This window comes from Pteropus vampyrus, unplaced genomic scaffold, assembly GCF_000151845.1.
Source record: "Pteropus vampyrus isolate Shadow unplaced genomic scaffold, Pvam_2.0 Scaffold5, whole genome shotgun sequence".
Taxonomy (NCBI): domain Eukaryota; kingdom Metazoa; phylum Chordata; class Mammalia; order Chiroptera; family Pteropodidae; genus Pteropus; species Pteropus vampyrus.
The window spans coordinates 5,475,414-5,490,551 of NW_011888786.1; the positions used below are offsets into that span (position 1 = coordinate 5,475,414).

At 38.4% G+C, this 15,138-nt stretch overlaps 1 protein-coding gene across 3 annotated transcripts in view; it reads right to left on the reverse strand.

Annotated features, from left to right (window-relative positions):
- KCNIP4 (potassium voltage-gated channel interacting protein 4) overlaps positions 1–15,138 on the reverse strand; it is a 979,993-nt gene that overhangs the window by 561,260 nt on the left and 403,595 nt on the right. The window lies entirely within an intron of this gene.

Below are 15,138 nucleotides of genomic sequence, written 5' to 3' on the forward strand. Positions count from 1 at the left end.
TCACTCTCATATCTGTGCCTCTGTTTATCATCTATAAAATGAGTTTAGTAACAATATTTCTTTGCTTACTCATAAGAATATTATAAAGATTAAATAAAAGCATATAAAGATACTTTGAAAATTTTAATTACTTTATAAAAGTAATTTTTCATGAAAATATTTTATTTAGATTCCACCATGTGCCAATTGCTATTTGTGATTGCTTCAAAGTCATGAAGTAATCTAGAGTTTTCAAAAGTGAGAATTCAGGACATTAAACTTTAGATACTCTGCTGTCAGATATGAGGACAAACGGGTGGTTTCAAACACAGCAAACATGACGTAATGGTAAATATAAATGGCATAAAAGAAAACTATCTTACTTTGAAAAGAATATTTTAAAATTTTTTGGATAATGGAAATTCAATGTCCTAATCACAAGCTATGGGGGAATTTTCTTAGACCTGTGGTAATAGCGAGTGGCTCCTTGTGACCTGACATTAGTTTTTATTCCATAGTTCCCACTTTTCCTGAGCAATAAGTAACAAGATCGCTTTCCCATCTGCCATTTTGTGGCCGAGAATAGCAGTGAAATAAGGTAAAATGTCAGTGGTAAGAAAGAGCAGTTTATGTCAATTTGTAAAATATGATCACTGACTCAAATATTTATGGTGGTATAATATCCCAGAAAATAGTCTCATGCAAGTGAATTCGACTCCATGGAGTAGTAAAAGCGATTAAATTCAGAAAAAATGGTTTTGAGTTTTGGTTCCACCATAGACATATGTTGCTTAATCCCTTCATTCCTGATTTTCCTTATTTATAAAATAGAAACAATAATAACCCTTATTTTGCATAGTTGTTTAAAGAATCAAAAGCATGTGGAGGCTCTTTAAGTGATAGCAAGCTATACAGAAGTTAGTGGTTACTCAAAAATGATTATTTTTCCCCAGGAATGACAAATGAAAAATCTCTTAGTGAAGTCGCATTTCACGGTCACAAGTATTGCCGAGTATATCAGTGGTGTGCTAACAGTAATCAAGACGATCTTAGGGTGGTCTCGGTAATTCTCATAAAAGTATATGTGAGAAAATACTGTGAAAACATCTTCCCTGGTAGCAACATAGCAAACAGGTTTCAAGTCCATTTCCAGGCTCAAAGTCAAGTGACATTAAAGGAAAAAGAAACTGTAAGAGAGCAATTCTTAGGCATCTGAACATCTGAACATTCAAGATGGCTGAGGATTCTTACTTAGAAGAAATAGTTATTCCTTACAGAAACTAATCTAAATGAAATAAGAACTTAATATTCTGACAGCTAAATATAAAAAAAGAAAAGAAAGAAGGAAAGGAAAGGTGAGAAGGAGGGAGGGAAGGATGGAGGGAGGGAAAAAGATTCTTTCTCTAACCTTTCAGAAGCTAACAAGGAGAATTTGCCCCCCTAACTGCTTGGTTTAAACCAATGGAGTTTTAGGCATTGAGAGAATCTATGATCGCTGAACATGTTGGAAATAAGCCAGAGAACTTCAAAATTTGACATTTTTAAAGAGGAAAATGAAAAATGCAAAAGTCTACCAAACGATGCCACGACATTGAAAATTGTATATATTTAATTCTCTGGTATGCAGCTAAGAGTCCGTAAGTCCAAGATCTAGCCAACGTGGAAGCGGGAGAAGAAACTCAGAAGTCATCAGAAGAGAATCCTGGAGAGTCAAGGGTAGAAATTCCTCAAAGAGGATGGGCCTTTCTTGCCTGAGTGGGACTGCTCTGCGGCTGTGTGTTCAGGCTCTGTCATCGCACTCTCTAGGTTCCGCTCTGGCTTCTACTTTTACCAACTGCATGGACTTGAGCAACTTACTAAACACCCGTGAGGATAATAACACCTTCTTCACAGGGTGGTTTTGACAAATACCTGAAGCTATAAAGTGCTCAAAACAGCACCTAGCACAAAATAAGCGCATGGTAAATATCAGCTACCATTATTGTTAAGTACTACCATGACAACTGCTATAATTATCATACCCGTTGTCATCATTAGTACTATTATTTGTCCTACATGTGGAATTGTGTTCTTTGGAGGAGTCAGAGTACAGGAAGAAAGCCAAAGCTTCTGTTAGCTCTAAAAAGAAAAATCCCTGTCGCAAGCCTTTTAAAATAGTTAATACCATGAAAGAGAATGCTAATCCCAATGTGAAGAGAGGCTGCTTTCTCAATAAAGGGAGTGTACACTTCCATTATTTTAATTAATACTGATAAATCGGTTTCACTCAGGGTATGTGCTTATTGTAGAGGGAAAAATATCATTTTCATATATGAGATACTTGGTGCTACCCACAATAACTTTTGGCCATCAAAAAATTTTCTACTACCTTGGGGCAGTCATTTTAGAGCTGTAGAATCGAAGAGAAGTTCCTCTTGTTTTAGGAAGTTTTCATGGTAATAATGTGTGAGGCAGCCGTGCTAATAGAACGTGGAGTCTGGAGGATGAGATAAGTGGGAGAAAACTTTATAACTTTTAAGATCCTTTCCAATGCTGAGACATCATAATTATCTGGAAGAGGATAATAGAATAAAATTCAGGGTGAAAATAATTCTGACATGAAAATATAAGTAATAGTCATTTATTGGATCCTTTATATGAAAGGGTAGGTGGTTTGCTACCTAATGAATGGAATCTCATTTAATTACTCTAGCAATCCTAGAAGATGGGTTTCGTTAACCTCGTTTTACAGGTGAGGAAACTGAGGCACAATTTGGAGATGCCTTTGAAGAGAACCAAACACTCTAGAACTGAGAGCACCATTCAGGCTTCTCAAACCCGAAAGCCCTTTCTACATTGTGAAACTTCTATGAGCCCCTCCTCCATGCCCGTCCTGCCCTTGCCTACCCTTTGCCTTCGGCAGCTCATTCAAGCCTTAAGACCACACTCATAGAGGAGGAGACTGAAGCCCCAGAGAATCCCCAGAGGGCAGATTTTGCATTCATTATCAGCAACACAAGGAAAGATGCTTTATGAGTTTTTGATTTTCGGGCCACAAGGAATGTCTTCCCTAAATTGCTGATTGAATGTGGTTCATCTCTTTAGCTGGGAAACCTGTTGGCCAAGGAAGTAGGAGTGTGTGATAGCTTAGCACCCAAGCTCTAAAGTCAGACCGCCTGCCTTTGAAGCAAGGTCAAGCATCCACCTGCTGGTGAACTTGGGAACTTTCTTTTTTTGGATCCTCTTATTTCCTCATCTGAAAACAATGACCCCCAAGAGTTATCATGAAGATTAACTGAGGTAAGTCACATTAAACTATCAGAATAATGCCTGGGACGTAATAAGCACTCACAAACACTGACTATTGTCGTCATCGTTATTGTTGGCCCAGAGGACACTAGAATACATTTTCTCAACATGTGGTTCTTACCACTCTGCACCAGAATCTCCGAGGGCAGCACACCTCAGACATGTGCTAAACATGCTAAAAAGCACATTCTAATTTAGTAAGTTTGGAGTGAGCCCTGAGATTTCACGTTTCTCACAAGCTTGTAGGGGGTCTAGGACTGCAGGGACCAGCTCACGCTTTGAGCAGCAAGGAACTAGGATGCTTCATTAACTGCAGAAGCTGGGGCCCTGCCGCAGACTGCAGGGAGAAGGCCCAAGGGACCAGATGTTTAACTGGCTCTCAAAGAGATTGTAGGGCACACGAAAGCTTGAGAAGGCCATGAGAGAGGCTTCGGTTGGTTCTATTAACATTATTTGACAGTGCAATTCACTGGAGACACAGCCTGATCAAATTCTTGTTTCATCATTGTGACTTCAGGGTAAAATGCTTCTGCTGCTGAGATGCCCTCATCAATTTCTGTAACAGAGGTAATGAATCTGTTTTCCAAACAGAGTAAGTACATAATCCTTCTCGATTTACTAACATAATTCACTAAATATTAAGGAGCATCAGCAAAGGCATCCTTTCTGCAAGCTCAACTAAGCAGTCATTTTCTAGCACAAATATTAGGGTTAAATAAAGAATGTTATTACTGGTTGACAGCTTAAGTTAGTTTCTATTTTATATCAACATTTTCTTTTCCCTGTTTCTTTGTGTGTTTTTTGTTTGTTTGTTTGTTTTGTTTTGTTTTGTTGCATATAGCATTATATTTTTTAAGATTCTTTTGCTTTGATTCTGGATAGTTTAAGCTTAAAAAGGCAATTTATTGAAAGGATATTGGGGAAGCAATCTAATGGAGATTTCAATAATCAGTCTCTTAGTAGGGCGGTGATCAGGGCAGCTCATCAAGTGACTCTCCACCTTTGTTTATCCAGGGCTGTCCCACTTTTAGCACTGAGAGCCTCAGGTTCTGGGGAATTTCCTCAGTCCAGGACAAACATATACCTGGTTACACTGGCAGAGATCTTGAAGAAGACTCTCTGACTAGCAATTAATGCCAGTCGGATCCAATAGTTCCTATTCTTTGTCTTTCTCCAAATTGAATCGGCTTGGGTCAGATGTGTCTACCTCTGTCCCAATCAGCTATAGACAAAGAACAAATTGCACCAAACCCCGCCCGCTTCATCCACTGAAGGCCACTCGTGTGAGACAAAGACCAATTCTTAGAGAAGACAGAATTCAGACATGACACCGAAGGATGTCTTTTACAATCTCTCAGAAGGTGTCTCTGATTACCTTGTAAACTCAATTTTCCTTTGCTTTGCTTTCCCAATGCACCAGGGAGTCATGATCCACTAAAATCAGCCATGCCTCATTAGATCAGGGCAGAGAGCTTGGTTGTGACAGAAAACAAGGAAAATGTGACCGACATTCATTAAACACTTACTCTATGCAACTGATAGGTAGGTAGGTAGGTAGATAGTAGGTAGGTAGGCAGATACATAGGTAAATAGATAGATAAATTTACTGGGGAAAAAAAACAACATTGATGTAGCTTCTATTGCATCATTTTATAGATAAGGTAACTGAAACTGCCTTCGGTTCTAAAGGCTAGAAATTTAATAAAAATTTTCTGGCTCTAAACCAATTATTTCTCCATAATATTCTTTTTTTTCTCTTTCTCTCTAACCATCCTCCCTTACTCTCTCATGCTTTCTGCCCCTCTCTCTGTTTATGGTCATATGCATGTGATAGTCTTACGAACATTGTCTTGTATATATTTACATATTTTATAGATGTAATTGTTTATTCTTGCCAGTTAGGATTTTCCATATTAGGCTAAGGGAGAATAAATAAATTAGCTAAATTGTACATTCAGTAAGTGGAAAAATTTTGACACTGCAGATTAGATCCAAATCTTTTGATTCTACGCCATGTCCTCTTCCCATCCATATCACCGTCAGACTTTCAAATACCTTATTTTCTGGAGGTCAACGCAGAGAGTAGAAAACTGACCTTGTTTTTATATCTGTGATAATGGTGACAGAACTTCTTCAGTGCCTTCTCTAGGTAAAGCATTTGCTACCCTTTTTATTTGGTATTACCATCAAATAAAAAAACTTAGTCACAGGAGCATTAAACAGTTTCCCTAAACCTATTCAGCAGAAGAAAATGGATGGAGCCAACATTTGAATCTAGATCCATCTGCTCCAAAAGACGTTGTTTTTTCCAGTTTGCCAAAATATATCTTTACAGTCAGATCAAGATTTACTTACATATTTTATTAGTCTAAGCAAGTTTGAATGATGGTGCATTATTTCTCTATATTGAGGTAAATTTTCTTTGCTATGCTGTTATATTTATGAGTACAGTTATATCATAAAACTTGGTTCAATTTTCATCAATCTACTTTCCATCTATATAATTTTTTTTACTTTATATTTCTTTAACTCAACTCATTCTTTAAAATTAAGCCTTGTCCCAAGAATAATACCCATGTGATATTATTGTTACATAATTTCTGTGATATACTTGTTACATAATTTCTAAAACACATTAAAATAACATATAAATATTTAAAAATGTATTTACTACTTGTGGCAAAAATTTATTTACTACTTGTTCAGATAGCTAAACACTATATGAAATGGTGATTTTTCTATTATAGTATTTTATTTGTCAACTTTGCTAAAGAAAAGTTTGATGTCTTCTTTTCTATAACGTCACTTTATAAATTCAAATAATTTAATAAAGGGCATTCAGTAGATGCTTGGTCTTGAGAAACTTTGCATTTACTGCTTTCATTTTTTAGCTACTCCTAAGATACGTCTGAATCTATTTCCAAGAGAAGCAGGCAAGCTCAGGAAGCTTTTTTTCAGGGTAAATTATCCTGATCCAGCCTCTACAGCTCCATGTAGATTTGTTGTTATTTGATTATTGACAAGTAGCCCTCGTTCTATCCACGTAGCTGGAGGAGTTGTTCCATCACAGAGTTACATGTGGTTCATTTTACGGGATGAATTATAGAGGATGAAGCTATTCACAAATTTATAGATTCCCAAAGATTTCGGATATGTTAAGAAGTCTAAGCAATCCCTCTTCATATTATACTTCTTGTTTACCCCGGGGATCCAGGCTGACCTGAGCCTATTCTACATCTGTTCTCTTTTCCACATTTCAAATTAGTCAAATTCTGAATGTGGTGATCTCTTTTGGCCTTCCCATTTACCCACTTCAGTTGTGTAAAAAAAGAAACATCATATATGTTGTATCTAACTTTACCATTTTCACTCTCCTTCCATTTTTACTGTCTGCTTCATATATATATAAAATCTTTCCTTTAGTGGAGTATAGGTTTCTTCCTTTGCTTCCACTTTCATTTCTCACTGAACGAATCAGTTTTCAGCTTTTGATCATTTGTTATCTCCTGCCACTTCTCCTGGACCGCCCCTAGCAGCCTGACCGAGCTCTGGGCTGTATTCCATGATCTCTTTTAATTCTTTGTTGGAGGCTTGCTGGCCCTTTCTCTTTACCTCCCTGCCATGTTTAATGCCTTTTAGCATTCCAGCTATGTTTTTCAGAATTCTTCCAAAATGAGATGAAAAATCACATCTCCAGCTGCCAATTCTCAGTAAGCAATCTTTCTAGATAATCCTTCACCATCATTTACTATCTCAATTCCTCATCTTGCAAGCTTCTCCCTCCATAAAATGAACCACATAAAACAATTAGAAATGTCTTTATCTTAATAAGAAATCTCTTCTGGTATTGGAGAATGATGGGGATGGAAAACAATAGAATGTAAACAATGCAAGACTAGTTCATTTACGCAAATAAAAATCAGATTAGCTGGCCGGCACCGCTCTTTCCTGTAGACCTGCCTCTTGTAGAAAGTAAAGGCATATGGAAGATGCTGGAGTATTCAAGGTTGGCATATGGCAGTCTCAGAACAAGGTTAATCAAAAGCAAATGCCAAAATCATCTCATATAGAGGATGGCTAATGACGTACTCCTTTATTGCTCCATGTAAAAAGAGAATATGTTCTCAAAGATGACATTCTCCAAATCACATATAGACACACACAAAAATAAAGGAATCATTACTTATTCCTATCTCAAGTCTTGCCTGATTCTCTCAGTAGCATGTCATCTAAGTTCTTTCCCTCCATCTTATTCTATATGAATCTATTCTACATGCAAGTGTCGCAGCGACCCCCTTACCCTGTAAATGTGAGCACATCTATGTCCTACCTAAAGCCTTTCACATGTGACCTAGAGCAATGAGTACTACACCAAGAGCTTCAGCTGACTGGCAGTAAGTGTTACATCAAAAACTGTGGTGGGCATAAATCGCACAGCCATGTTGCCAGGTCTCATGTTAAGTTCATGATCACTAATCTAAGAGCCCTCATGTTGCCTGACCATCAGACCACATGATGGTAGACAACTGGTTCATGTCGTCTGTCATCTCAGATTACTGATACCTGCCCCATCCTCAGTCTCAGCTCAAAACCTCCTGAGAAATTAAAAGCAAACAAAAAAGGAATTCCTCTAGTTTCCACAATGGCACTCACCTAACTTCATCTATGCTCGTATAGATGAAGTTCTAAACCCACTCTTACATAAAATAAGTCCCCCAGCACATCCTCTCACTTGCTACAGGCATCCTTCCTCTTCCCCCTGCATCAGCATTGTCTTTCATCAATATGGGAACATGCTGCTATTCTGTTTTCATAACTACCATCGTTACCATCATCACCATCAACGCCATCGAAGCCTCACTTATTCTCATTTCCCCTCCAGCTACTGTCCCAAACTTACTGAAAGAGTTCCTGGGGTCTCTCTCTCTTCAATTTCTTTACCCCAACTCTCTCTTGAAAAATATTTCAATTAGGCTTTCAACGCCATACTCACCAATACTGCTCTTGTTAAAGTCACCAATGATGTCCACTTTGCTAAATCTCACGGCCACTTCTCAAGGTGAGGCTCACCTGACCATCCGCAGTATTTACAGGGTTGAATACTCCATGGATTTAAATACCATGTAAAATGCTGACAGCTCCCAAAATTACATCTCCACGTGGGCCCTCTGGACTCGCGTGCCCAGTTGCCTACTTGGCATTTCCACCTAAATGTCTCCTAGGCCTCGCAAGCTTCTCAAATTCAAAACTGAGCTTCTGACAGTTCCAATTCGAAATCTCCCCCTTCTTCAGTCTTCTCTCATTTCAGTACAAGCGAATTCTTCTAATTGCAGAGGTCGAATACATTATTTTCTTCTCTTCTCTCACACTCTACATCCAGGCTATAAGTTCACCTGTCAGAACTGACTGAAAAGTGTATTCAGATTCCAACCTCTACTTTCACGTCATTCTGAGCCTTGTCCACTCAAGTTCGAATTACCGCAGTAACCTTCCCACTGGCCACTCTGTTTTGTTTCCTTTCATCTCTTCTCTGTAGAGCAACCAGAGTGGTCCTTTGCAAACTCAGGTTGGATGACATCCCTCCTCTCATCCAACCCTCCAATGGCTTCCGATCCTAAATCCACAGATTTGGTAAAAATCAAAATCTCGCAGAGGCCTGCAGTGCCTTGTATGATTTGTCCCCCTCTCATCCCTCTAACTGGCTATCTCATCTATCTTCTCTCTGCTCATTCTATTCTGGTCCTTGCTCCAATTCATAGGCTTCCTCCTGCCTCAGGGCATTTGCACACACCTCCCCCTCTCTCTCTCTGCCTCAGCGCTCTCCCTCCCACCCAGCATTTGCAAGGTTTGCCTTTTCACCTTTAGTTTTTACCTGAATGTCATCTTTTCAGTGAGAACTTATTCAACTGCAACTCTCCTGGTTAGAGCCCATTCCTGCCTCACTTGTCACCCCAGCATTTATCATTACCTAATTCATTCTACTCTTTAATTATTTTATTTCATTGTTGGTCTCCTCCAGTGGGACATAAGGTGCATGAGATCAGGGACTTTTGTTAATAATCTGTGCCTAGAATGTTGCAGGAAAAAGAGAGGAGCACTCTACAAACGCTTGTTTAACGAAAGAGGAAATGAATGAGTTTAAAAATAAATGAAAGAAAGAAACAATTGCAAATGCCAACTTAAACAAATTTAAGCCAATTTATTTACTACCAGATTTGTTAGGGCTCTTTAATTAGATAACGTGGTTTATACATATCCTGGGGGAAGATGAGACAAACCTGATGTTTCCCACACACATTTGATTCCTGATCGATCGCGGCATCTTTTGGGATGTGTTCTTTATACCTGTGCGCCTCAAAATGTGGTTTGTGGACCAGCATTGATTCACAAATTATTGATTACTTATGTGCAATAAGAAAAATATAGAAATTGAGAGCAAAAATTCAGAAAATCTTATAGCAACTTGACATGGCTGCCAAGAGCATTATCAGTGGGTTTTTGTTGATTCTCATTTAATTTTTCTAGTCATTTACCATTATTATGTGTTTAATAGTATCAGCTCATGACAGATTAATAATAATAAAAACAATAACAACAACAAAAATCTGGTCCTTACCAAAGATGATTTGAGAAGCACTTCCTTAAGGCATACTTTGGGAAAACATAGGCTAAAGTGGCAAAGTATAAAAAAGCAATTTAAGATCCAGCCACCACTTTTGTTTCTAGGCTACTTTCTTGCTATTTCCCCAGTTGCCAACTGAGTCAGCATGGTCTTCTGTGCCCTGCATGTACCCAGGCTGTTCATCTGCCTGAGAAAGACTCTGTCCTCCTCAGCTGCCTCGTGTACTTCTAATTATCCTTCAAACCTTAGTTCAAAGGCTAATGGTTCTATGAAGAACCCCATGAATCCTCTACATAGACTTGGGCTGCCTTTCTGGTAACCTATTCCCCAACTTAATGCCCTTCTCTCGAATCATTCTCTTAACCACAAATACACATCGACTATCCATGTGCAGTGTGTGAAGGTTGATGGTCTCAGCGATAGATAAAATCAGTACAAATTCTTGACCTTGGGAGTTCACTCTCTAGCAAGCACAACATTGCCTACTAATTAATTATTCAGAATTTATGTTTAACAGACTTATTGAGATATAATTAGTGTACTATATAATTCACCTATATGATTTAATGGTTTTGCATGTATCCACAGAGTTATGCAACAATCACCACAATCAACTTTAGAGAATTTTCATCATCCCTCAAAACCCTGTACCCCTCAGCAGGCCTTTCCTTCTCATCCTACACCCCACCCCTGGGAAACCATTAACCTACTTTCTGTCTCTATAGATATGCTGGTTCTGGACATTCCTATAAATCAAATCCAAGAATGCTGACCTGTTCTTTCATTCCATCCAACAGCTGCAAACAACTGACACTTTGGGGCAGCAGGGCAAAATGGCTAAGGGTAGAGTATCTCCTCTTCCTGCTTCTCTGGCTGTCAGCTGGAATTCCGCTGACAACCTACCTAGCCCCACACTGCTGCTAGAAATTAGCACTCTGCTCCTACAACACTCAAGTTCACCATGACGCTTTATATTTTATTTCTCCACCCTTTTGAAGATACTGCTCTCTGAGACCAGGATTACTGTCCTGCCAAGTTCTGTTCTTTCTGTATTTTCCTATTTCTTCATCATGATCCCCAAACCTCTTAGAACTCAGCTGAAATTATAGACAGCCAACACTGAACTCCAGGGTCTTAACCACAGTGTTCACAAACAGGCAGTGGATACATATGACCTGTACTGAGACACTTAAGAAAACTTAGAGTGACTCAACACTGACCCAGATGGTCCTTTAATCTAGGCCAGATGGCAAATTGATCATTAACCTCATTTTGATGAACTTGTTTTTTTCCAAAACGCACTATTATAATTAATTATCTGCTATTTGGCATTTTATCAATAAATACCATACATTAACTAACATTTTCACTGCCAGTTCAATGACAATTAATTATCACGGTAATAACCTATGGCACTAAATGATTCTGAAATCACTTCAGAATACAGAGAATAGAGAAAGTGAGAATAAGAGAGAGAACGAGACAGAGAAATAGACAGGTCAAATCATGCTCAGCACAGTGAAGAAACGTAAGGCACGAAGCATCACTTCTGCCATCTCCTGGAAACCCCATCCCACATGCAGAAATACCCCACATAACATCAACTAAGGGGGCTCCCATGTAATAGCAAGTAAATCAACATAGTTTAGATACTTTAGAGTTGGCTAGACTTTTCCAAGAAGCATACTCCTCTCTTTATCCCAATGTCATCGTGTGCCCCATCCTGGCTAGCAGAGGTGGTGCCAACTCATCTAATCCTGGAAGAAACAACACATTGGTCGTCATCATTTTATTTACCACTGTACACTAGAAAAAGAAAGAACCTTCCTTTCTCTAACTCAAAGGCTTTTTGGAATAATTGGAAATATTTTCTAAAATAATAGCATGGTCTGGACCTAAATGAGGGAAAATAATTAAAACAAGCCAGATACATTAACTTTCCCTTCAGGTTTGACATTATTTTTATTTGTATTGCTTAAAGATTACTAATTCTATGGCAGGATTGGTGCCCTATTGGGTTCATGGTAGGTATTCAAGGCATTTTGATTTGATTAAGAAAGCTAATCAAAGTGAAGAAATGTGATAAATGCCTGAATGAGGTATCTTTCCAGCTTGAAAAGTTTCTCTGGATTTGGACTTACTGTGGGAGCTTATATAGCCTGCTTATTTGTTTGTAGACACTATGCCCCAGTATGTGCAGCTTTCCCTGGGAACTGGAGTCAAGGGAGTCACTTGAGAGCTACTGGGTTAGAAAGAACGTGCTGGACTCAAATCGAGGCCATCGCCCTTCCCAAAATGATCCATGGAAAGAAGCGGCAAAAGGGAAATATCTTCATGAACACGTACTTAGATAGAGCACCTTACAGAATTCACAGGAGACATGACTGAGGAGGTTAGAAAATTTACGATGCGATTTTTAGAATTGAGATTTTTGAGACTCCCTGAATCCTGCTGTGTCACATTCATTGTGACTTCTGAAAGTGTGAAGGCCGTTGTGACTCATTTCTGGAGTTCCCTCTCCCACTTGGCTGTCTCCAGCTAGCATGCTGCATTGCTAGGTTAGATCCTTAAAGCCAGGTGGCTCAGGTCGCTGAACATGTGGCCATCTTGACCAAGTAGAGCCACAAAACCTTAGGAAATGTCCTGCTACCTCATCATTGTGTGAAGAGAGCCTTCAGTAGTATCAGCAGACTCTGAAAAATCCTGCTACACAGAAAGCTGGTATTGATGGGAATGAACCTAGAAGATCTGCCCCAGAAAGTCTCTTAATGAGAGTTATAAACAGGAGAGACTGACCACCATCCAGAAAGTTTACTGGAGGAAATACAAGATTATATAATCACATGGCTGATTTTTTTTCCAAGATGAGTTCTAAGGGGTGAAAAAGAGATATTCCTAGATAAAGAGCCAAAAAAGAGAAGAAAACCAAAAGATTGGGATGAAGAAAAATGATCAGACAGTTACTAGAAGTAAAATGCACTAGGATAGACAATAAACATCAGCAAGAATAAAGAAGAGGCCAATGTGTGAGAAAGACCTGAGCTCATGTTCCTGCCTAGCAGCGGGAAAGAATCAGGGCAAGGCCAGCAAGGGAGCTTCTACTGCAAAGTATAAGCTCAGGACTTCCACTGCAAGAGTACCAGCTCTGAACAATACCCTCCATCACCAGTGCAGAGCAAGCAAGGCAGACCCACTCCCAAAGGAAAACACTTCAGATCAAGAGAAAGCTGGTAGGTTCTACTTTGATTTCTTATACTATGTGGTATAGCCTTGTTTTGTTTTGTTTTTGTTTTTGTTTTTTGCACTGTAGACTTGCAATAACTCCTAAATATGGTGTGGGTTGTGTAGGTGGCTTTTCATTTCTATGTCCTAATTTATTGGGACTAGGATCATAGTGGTAGCTGCATGCCTCTGGATGTGGAGCCACCCAGAGATGAGAGGGAATCTAAGGTGTCCATTCTCATTGTGACCTTTACTAAGAGTTTGGAAACTGTTTTTTGAACAAGTTTCTCTTAAACTATATGATCGCTAAATTTGGATGATGTGAGTCTCATTGGCTGACAAAATTTAATTTAGTTAAGTGAACTCTAACTCTTCAAAAAAAATAAGTCGGTTCACCTTTCTGTCTGTGTGTTTTTTAATTCTTAAAGCAAAATAGTTTTCTCAGATTTGTGTCTTTGTATAAGTTTGTCTGCCTCAAATTTTTCAACATCGTTGTTTACACACGGCCATAATTCTCTAAAACCATTTTGTCCTTCTAAATGTGTAGTGTAAAAAACATGCAAACAGAATAAAAATTCTTAAATCTACAGTGTTTTATTATAGCCAATAATTCTTTTTTTAAAATTGATTTTGGATTTCTTCACAGGTTAAAAATCAGTATAAAGTAAGTTTTTTTACAAGGAAAAAATATCCTTTATATATAAAATATACTAGAAGGCAATCTCTTCCTTTAAAAAAGGCTATTACAAGCATCTTTTAAAATAGAATCCTTTACTTTCCTTCCAAAGAGAAAGCTTTGTAAAAATTATTTGGGAAAGAAAAACAATTTTCCTGGTGACAGATAAGATTTTTCAGACAGCTCCTCTACTGCCCTCTACAGCTCAAGAACAAAATAACAGCTCTACTTTGAAGACAGTATTCAATGTATTCAATTGAAATACCCAAATTGTCAAGACCCCAGAGATCAGAGTCATTGGTTCCTGGTCTCAGTGCAGTGTGGCCAGGCACATCTGCTTAAATGTAAGGTTTACATTTAAGATACAACTCGATACAAAATAGAGAACTAATAAAGCAGGCAATCTTATCCCCCAGATCAGAGTTATTAAGTAGGTCCTAGCTATTCACATTTTAATACATGACCTAATCATACAAGTAGCCAGACTTTTGCATTTTAAAAATAATCAGTCCTTTTGGGATGTTCATAAATGGTGTTTTTATGTTACCTGTGTCATGGTTATGACAGAAATATATTATAAGAAAAAGCAGAGGACAGTATGGGTAATACTGGAAAGGACCGTTAAGAAACAGTACATAAAACCTTGTTTTAAAAGGTGAAATGTGTTGCTCCGTGACCTCATTTTAATAATGGACACTGGAACAGAGTGGGATCTGGGGGCTTTATATGCAGTCTGATTTTTAGAACCTGAGAGCAGAAAGGAAAAGGCAATATTGAACACTTAGTGAGCCCTGACTTTGCACTAAGTATTTTTATGTACTTTTCATAAACATGGAAAAAGTCATTTCTATTTTAGCAGATGAGAAAATGGAACTTCAGAAAAAATATGGCATTTGGTCAAGTCATAACAGGTAGTATAAGTGGTACAGTCAAATGCAGGAAGGATAGTCAACTGTCCTAGACATCGATTCAGCACCCTCCCCTGATTCTAGGCCCTTCATGTAAGAATTTCTGGGGGCAGGACCCAGAAATCTGTGTTTTAGCAAGCTCTGCAGGGGATTCAGGTATATGCTCAAGGTTGAGAATGAGGTTTGGATAAGTTCTTTAATTTGTTTCCTTAGCACATGCTCTGGGCTACTTTCGCTGTCAGATGCATTTGACAAGCCTTGCTTTAAATATGAAGGGGAAACTTTCACCATAGAGTCAATACAAGTTATTTTCCTCTGTAGCAACATATGATAATTCAGAGTCTCTTCCCTTATTATAGCAATGGATTGAAATAAGCAGTAGACTACCAATTCCAGAGTCCTAGTAGGTTTGATTTCCTTACTCTGGGTCGACTAAGAAAATT